General features: G+C 39.1%; 1 long non-coding RNA gene across 4 annotated transcripts in view; it reads right to left on the reverse strand.

Annotated features, from left to right (window-relative positions):
* LOC133711002 (uncharacterized) overlaps nucleotides 1-5,676 on the reverse strand; it is a 66,091-nt gene extending 60,415 nt beyond the window's left edge. The window contains exons 1-4 of one of the 4 annotated variants that reach the window (XR_009847009.1): nucleotides 4,566-5,674; nucleotides 4,413-4,487; nucleotides 3,570-3,652; nucleotides 2,798-2,887 (exon numbers count right to left, since the gene is read on the reverse strand). This is a non-coding gene — a long non-coding RNA (uncharacterized LOC133711002). Of the gene's footprint in view, nucleotides 1-2,797; nucleotides 2,888-3,569; nucleotides 3,653-4,314; nucleotides 4,488-4,565 lie in introns of those variants that run through there. The other 3 variants (XR_009847008.1, XR_009847007.1, XR_009847006.1) reach the window with 3 other exon arrangements.
* Nucleotides 5,677-7,653: the final 1,977 nt, after the last annotated feature.

Genomic DNA, 7,653 nt, shown 5'->3' on the forward strand with positions numbered 1-7,653 from the left:
TTGTGATCTACTCGTCGATACGAGCATTTCAATATAGTTTGTAATTTTTGGAAATCGTATGAGCAAGTTATGAATTTTAGCGTTTTAGGGTTTTTCGGTTCGACCAGTTTTCGATCCGTGAGGATTCGGCCGTTCAATCGACTTGTAGCTTGGATGTATTGATCGTAGAAGTATTCCGGAGATCTTGGGTGGTCTCGAATGAAGTTTTGCCTCGATTGACGTTACTTTCGGATTGTTGGATTGATTTGGGAGTTCGAAAATTAATTGTTTTTAGTATTTCGGGTACTAAATCAAGGTCATATTTTATTAGGTGTTTGACGAAGTTGTTTAGACGGATTGTTACACTTGTGTATCTCGTATGGCGTATGAAGACACAGCGGGATTTAGAGGTGAGTAAACCTCATGTGGTTCATTTATGAACGGATTTACTTATTGTTCGGAATTATGTGATAAATTGTAAATCGTTTTCGGAAATGAATATTTATTTTAAATAATATGAACTCGATCGACTACGGTTCATAGGACTGCGGTTCACAGGTATGGAAAATGAGTTTTTAAGTATAAAAATGATTCTCAGTTTTTCGTGATTGTGAACTATAGTTGGTATTAGTGGTCATTCTTGAGTGGATGACTACGTATATATATATTTACGTGATTTTATATATATGGATGGTGTGGCATTGAATGAAATAATAATGGTGATTGTATTGGATTATTATTTCGAGCACATATTTTAAACGGAAATGCAATATATATATCATGTCATTGATTGAGGTGATTGTGTTAAAGAGTATTTGAGTTGGATTTGGTTTTGTATTGTAAAATCGAGTATTGTAAAGAGTACAATTTTGCTATGGTGTTCATTGATGGTATGTGTGACCTTATTTTGGGGGAAAAAATTATATTTTGAGAATGTTGATTTATGTTGTTTTGAAGCAATTTGGAGTTGTGGTGTAACATTTTGAGTCTTGAGTGACTTTTTAAATGTTTTGGTCTACGGATTGAGGGTCTATGGATCGAGGGTCACAGTAGTGATCGAGGGTGGGTTATCGGAACCATGCCCTTGGACGGGGTATGGTTACGATTCAGTTAGAGCTCTAGTTTGTCTTCCATTGTCTGTCATGGTGGGTAACAAGCAGGTTACTTGCAACTCATGAATACACGTTTTTAAATAGAGTTTCAAGTGGTTTCTTTCTTTTATTGTCCGAGGAGGGACTTGAATTTCATATTAAATTGTGAGTTGAAAATAATATGATTTTGTCACTTTAGTGATGTATGTTACCCTTATGAGGTAAGGTTGTCGAGTTTTGAAAAAGAGTCATTGTGGGATCGTTTTAATGGAGTTGAAAGGGTGATTTCTGCTTTATCTAAATTGTTTGATTTTATTATTGATTTTGGTTTTATTTGAATGGTTTGATTTTAATGTAATCTCCTTAACTAAGTTATATGCAGGGATTATTGCCTTTTAAATTGTTTGTTTTAATGTAATTTTCTGAACTAAACTCTATGCAGGGATTACTATGATTTCTATTTGGATTGTGTGCTTCTCGGTGATCTCCTAAACTAATTTTCTATGCAGTGATTACCGGTTTTTATTTAGAATGATTTGATTTGTCACGGTAGTGACCTGTGTGTTCCTTAAAAAGAAAAGGATTCTGATGTTGGAATTAATCATTGTGTGATTTATTGTCCTTGAGTCGGAAATGTGTTGTTAGTGTTATTTAGGTTTACTCATACGGGCTTGCAAAAGCTTACCGGGTTTGTTATTTCAACCCGGTGCACTATTCCATGGTGTAGGGGTTATTGTGCAGGTCAGAGTAACAGTCGTCGAAGCTGAGGTTTTGTTGCTGTCGTAGCTTGGACATAGTAGGGTACTTTGGTTTTAGTCTTCCGCTATGTAGTGAGTGTGATGGGTGCGTTTACTTATTGAATTGTTATTCAGTTTAATTTGTAAGCTCTTGGTAATGAAATATGTGACTCTAAAGAACGAGTCGGTATTGACATTCACTACAAAAAAGAATTGCAATGGCTTCGGAAGTTTGCGTCGGCACACTTTTGCCGTCGCCAATGACTGGCATTTCGCTTCGGCAAAGCTACACCGTTGTACGTCTTACGACCGAGTAGATATGCCGTCGCATGGGGGTAGCTAAAGATGAGAACTTGGCTTCGGCAAAGATTAGCTGTCGCAAGGTATGAAAAGTTTGCCACTGCAACATACATGTCGTTGCATAAGAACTTAAGAAGGCTACGATGCTACGGGATTCTTTTAAGAAAATCTGATTTCAAATCGAAAAAGCCCCATTTTCTTCAACCCTCATCCTCTCCCACAACCCTCTATATCCTTTTCTCCGTTCTTGTTCCAACTCACCAAATTGAGGTTCGAAGAACTTGGTTGCCATTGGGTTGATCTGGATGTGGTGACCCGAGAGGGGGGTCCCACAGCGCCGCGACTCCGAGCCAATGAGGAATCGACATGTCACGAATGACATCTCAATAGCTCATCAACCCGAAACCGCAAGGCCTTTTGAGTTTGGGTTGTTGGTTTACAAAACACTTTCTTGGACAAATCACTCTAGCAACCTAACAACATATTTTCAAAAGCGGAATTCAAAATGGGCTAAGAGTTTTGGGCTTGTGATCGGAGCCCAATTTGGTAAATAAAACAGATCACTAAGTAACTACAAGTATGGGAGACGCGCCCCAGGGTTACGGGTCTCCCGGAATTTTTGTAAACGAGTAGGAAATAAATAAAAAGTAAATAAACAAGCTACTACAAAATCCGGTTAAGGACCAAAACCTTCTTTTGATAAAACTAAAGAGAAATGCGCCAAGCCGTGCCATGTGCCTCCCCTGTACGCTTCCCGACCACATGCTCGAAACCTGCACACTATAGTAGGGGTGAGCTTTCGTCCTCGCATGCCCAGTAGGGGCCGACCCAACCATGCTAGGTTTGAAAAATAATATACTTGAAAATATTTACTACATAATATTGTGCACGTTTATCGAAAAATACTTTAAGTAAAGAGGCAACCACAAACATTTGTTTTCTTTCAAAAAGCATATGCAGTATGCTTCACACAATTTGGAGCTCCGAGATACTTACCTGCCGGCTAAAGTAAAATAAATCAGTGACCGATCTGGTTCGTCCTGAGTAAGAGAACCAGCCAACTACTTTGTAGTCCTTGTGACTACAAGTAGCGAAAGTGTCCATTTCCTGGCTCTGAGTCTCCTATGACTGGTTCACTGTCTGTACTTACCTTTCCCCGACAAACATAGGAGCACAGCCCCCTCCGGAGGTTCACGGTTATCGACACTGTGGGATCCCTAGGAATCAACGCGTCTAGGTCCCATTCACTTTCAGGTCACAAACATACAAAGGGTACAGTATCTCAACATGCAAGTCTAGCCTCGATTTTCGCAATCAACAATTATCAGCTCTGAAAACACATGTATCACGAGGCATCGACTGATGAACAACCAAAAACGTTCTTGCAGGCAACATACTATCATCGTATAGCATTCCACATATACTGAAAAGCCTCTAACAAGGAAGGGACAGCTCACCCTACCTGGAATTGGAGTGCTTGCCCACATTCGGGTTCGTTCTCGACTTTCAACACTTTGTCCACTTCCAAATGCACACGCTCGGGTCCTTTATAATAAAATTAAACCAATAAGTAACTTGACTTCATTATAACTCAACTAACCGAGCAACCAAAACATTTACTTAATTTCCTTATAGTCCATCGGATTATCCTTTAATCGAAAAATGATCTAGAACTTGTGTTTATAGAATTTTCCTTTAGTTGATAAATTCTATTATCCATTCCCAAACAATCCAAATCCAAATGATATAGCATTTGAATCATTTAGGATATGGTGATTATACTTAGCACTTTCACCTTCATTTCTTTACCCTTTTTACCTTAAGAAAACAAATGGCAATTTCCATTCCCGAACAATTCATTTAACATAGTAAGCTCATTCGGGATATGGTGATCACACTTCTTCCCATACTAAAATTTCGGTCAACCGGTTTGACGTCATTTTATTTAGCCTTTAAACCCTAAGCTATTAAATAGCAACCACCATTCCCGAATAATTTCATTATACGATAATTCCGGGATATGGTAGGTTTGGAATATTTCTATTCACGGACCTTAAATTGAACATTCCACATATTCATTCACTTATCCAAAACCGGTCCATTCTTATTTATAATTTTTCTCATGCAATTAGCCAAATCACCGCTTTCATAATTAAATCAACAAGGACAATTTCCTATCAATTCCAATCCACTCAACAACATATCCATATCACCATTTTAACACTTTCCCATTCATGAGGCTACAAACAACAGATTACAACCACCACAGTTTCACCAACAATAGATTCAAAACCCAGACCCTTACCATTTCTTCTTTTCCAAACATGGATTCGATTCAAGCCAGATGCTTTTTCCACCACCATCAATCCATTCAGATTCCCTAGTACGTACGCAAAAATAGGATCAATAATCCATTCTCAATCAATCCATATCCAAAACAAAGTCTCGAGTTTCTTACCAATTCCTCAATACAAATGGAACTGACCCAGCACTTCCCTTCTCCGAAAGCTTGCAGTTCCGCAGACCTCATTTCCTCCATAAAACAACATCCTTAATTAATTAACCTCAATGTCCCAACAACAGTCAAATTCAAAATTCGAAAGCCTGTGTTCCTTACCCATTCTACCGAGACCACATCCTTCACTACGTGCTGCATCTTGCAGTCGCCATCATCTCTTCATCATTCCTTTAAGAACACATTCGAACTCAAGACCAGTAGCCTTTCCTTCTAATCTGTACTTCTCCGTCTCCTCCGTACCCAATGTTCAAATATCCCCAATCGAAGAACAAAGCATCAGAGACCCATTATTTCGAAATTAGAAACTCAATGGGACAAGGAAAGGGGGCCTCGGGTTGGCTTACCAGAAAGATTGGATATATCGGCGATGTACACGGCGGAGCTACGGCGGTGTGCGGCGGCTCTGGTTGGAGTCAAAGGTCTGGGTTAGGGGTTTCGAAGGATAGTGTAGCTCTGACTCCGTTTATGGAAGTGTTGAAGCTCGATTCGAGCTGGAGATCGGAGAATGGAGACATGCAGAACCTCGAGTTCCGGCGAGCTTGCATGGCATTTTCCGGTGGTCGGAGTTTGAGGCTATGGTTCGGGTTTTGCTCTCTAGGGCTTGGTGCTTCAATTTCTGGCATTGGTGGCGTGAATCGGCGACTGGAAATCGGAGGATTAAGGAAAGCAGTGGTGTCGCGGTTTGGGGGCCGGAGGCAGTGCAGGTGGGTGATGAGGCTCGGGCTTGGGTCGGATTTGGATGCTGGTTCGAAGGGTGGAGGCGATGCCAGGAGGTGGTGGCCGGAACCGGTGTTTTCCGGTGGTTGCAGAGGGAAGAAGGGAGAGTGTGCGAGAAGGAGAAGTCGGGGAGAGAGAGAACGCGGCCGAGAGTGAGGGAGAGAAATGAGAGTTTTGGTTTTTTTAGGGTTTCCAAGTTTTCTATTTATACTTGTGTACGTGAAATACCAATTTTGCCCTTGCGACGAATTACGAAACTCTCCTAGCTAATTTCTTTCGGGTTTTGGGCTCGGGACTTTTCTTTCATTCGCTTTTCGTCTGAAACTTCCTTAATTAATTCTTGACTTCATCCTAGGCCCAAAACGAGGAACTCTGGCCCACACTTAAATCATGAGGCCCAAATCGTAATCTCGATACCAAAATAATTTCCAAAATAAATTCCTTCACTTAAATTACCTTGTGGAAAAATCTTATTGGCGAAAATTACCTTCTAAAAATTAAACAAAAATTTTCGGGGGCTCACACTGGAAGTGGCCTATCTTCTTATAGAGTTGGAATTCTTACTTTGTATCATCTCATCTGTGAATATCTAGCTTTTCTTATTTGTTTATCTATTCTTTTAAATTTTTGTGTATTTGTGGATGTTATCAAATACACTAACAAAGAGTCTGAGAAGCATTGACTGATCATGTAGCCTGTAGGTATCAAATAAGTATTTTATTTGTATGAGCTTGTTTAATTAATAGTGAGCATGCTTTTGGATTCATTGGCTTATTTTCTAATATTATTTCTTATCTACAATATAATGCCAAAGTTGACTACTACAAAACCTTGACGGGAAGTGTGTATTGTTAAACCTGGAGGTATCCAATTGAAGGTAAATATGTGTTTATCAAATTAATTCTTGTATGTATATATAGATTTTTTTTCCCTCTTGCACTACTGTCTTTGTTCATAAGAGTGAAAAATGTTCAAATTTCTTCTTCCACTGTTGCCTTTGCACTAGTAATTAAGCTAGAATCTATACCAACAAGGTATCTATTGCTGCATGTATTTATATTGACTGCTGCCGGTGTGCATCTTTTTTAGCCAAATTCTAAATCGTTTTCGTGATATAGCCAGCAAGGTATCAGTGATTTCAATTATAGTTTGTTGACTGATTTTTTTTTTTTGTCACTCAACTCTTAACTTCTGGACAGGTGGCCTGTGCTAATTCAAAGAAGTTGCGGTTTTTCCATAACTACTGATAATTCTGGAAATGAGAATTCTCTTTTCTTTTTTCATCATCGAATGGTGGACAGGTATTAATGAAATAAATATACAAAAACTTAACAGTGTCCCATAGTTGCGGTTCACAACTCATGCTTAGTGGAAGATTTCCTTTGGGTACTATAAAGTGCTAAATATCATCTCTGAATGTAAACAACCTTTTAATCATTTGCCTCATTAAATGGCATGTCCCATTATCAGCCTTTGGGCTTCTTTTCAACAGCTTGGATTCAAATCCAAGCACAGCCAGGCAATGCCTTTTTTTAGCTGAGCATCCATGTCCTTTGTTAATATACCACCATGTTGAATTTATTTTGAATATGTTATAAGAATATTGACTGCAGTGGCCAATTTAGTTTGTGCGTATCCTGTAATACTGAAAAACCTGCTTACTTGCCGATTGATACTGTCTTGCAGGTGCATGTGTACATCAAGTGGCGTGCGACTAAAAATTGGCCTGAAACTGATGATGCTGTTGAAAAGGTGATTTCAATACTATGTGTTTCATGGTGTTGTTTTACTAGCCTTTTACATCCATTTTAATGTGTGTGTCTGTGTTTTTCATGGTGTTGTTTTACTGGCCTTTTATGTCCATTTTAGTGTGTGTCTGATATTTGTGTGTGTGTGTGTGTGTGTGTGTGTCTCTGTGTCTGTGTGTGTCTCTATGTCTGTGTCTGTGTCTGTGTCTGTGTGTGTGATATTTTAGACCCTTGAAGAACTGGTTTACACTAGGAAGAAGTTTGTTTATAAACTTGAACTGTTTGGCTTTCAATCCATTTAATGGATGAGTTGTCGCACAACTGGATGAGTGTGTAAAGCAGTTAGTACTGTCTGTGTCTGGTAAAGGAACATACCATTTGCACGAGAGAAACACTACCTTCAAACCTAAACAACTGCATTGTTCTGACTATGGATTGAATATGGTAGTTGTTCTTATAAAAGTACTAGCATACTTCCTCTCTAATCTGCCTCTTACATTCAATCTTTACTGTTTTTGAATAATTCTAGGTCCATGAAGGTGCATTTGGTTATGTTGGTGATG

The sequence above is a fragment of the Rosa rugosa genome, chromosome 5 (assembly GCF_958449725.1).
Source record: "Rosa rugosa chromosome 5, drRosRugo1.1, whole genome shotgun sequence".
Taxonomy (NCBI): Eukaryota; Viridiplantae; Streptophyta; class Magnoliopsida; order Rosales; family Rosaceae; genus Rosa; species Rosa rugosa.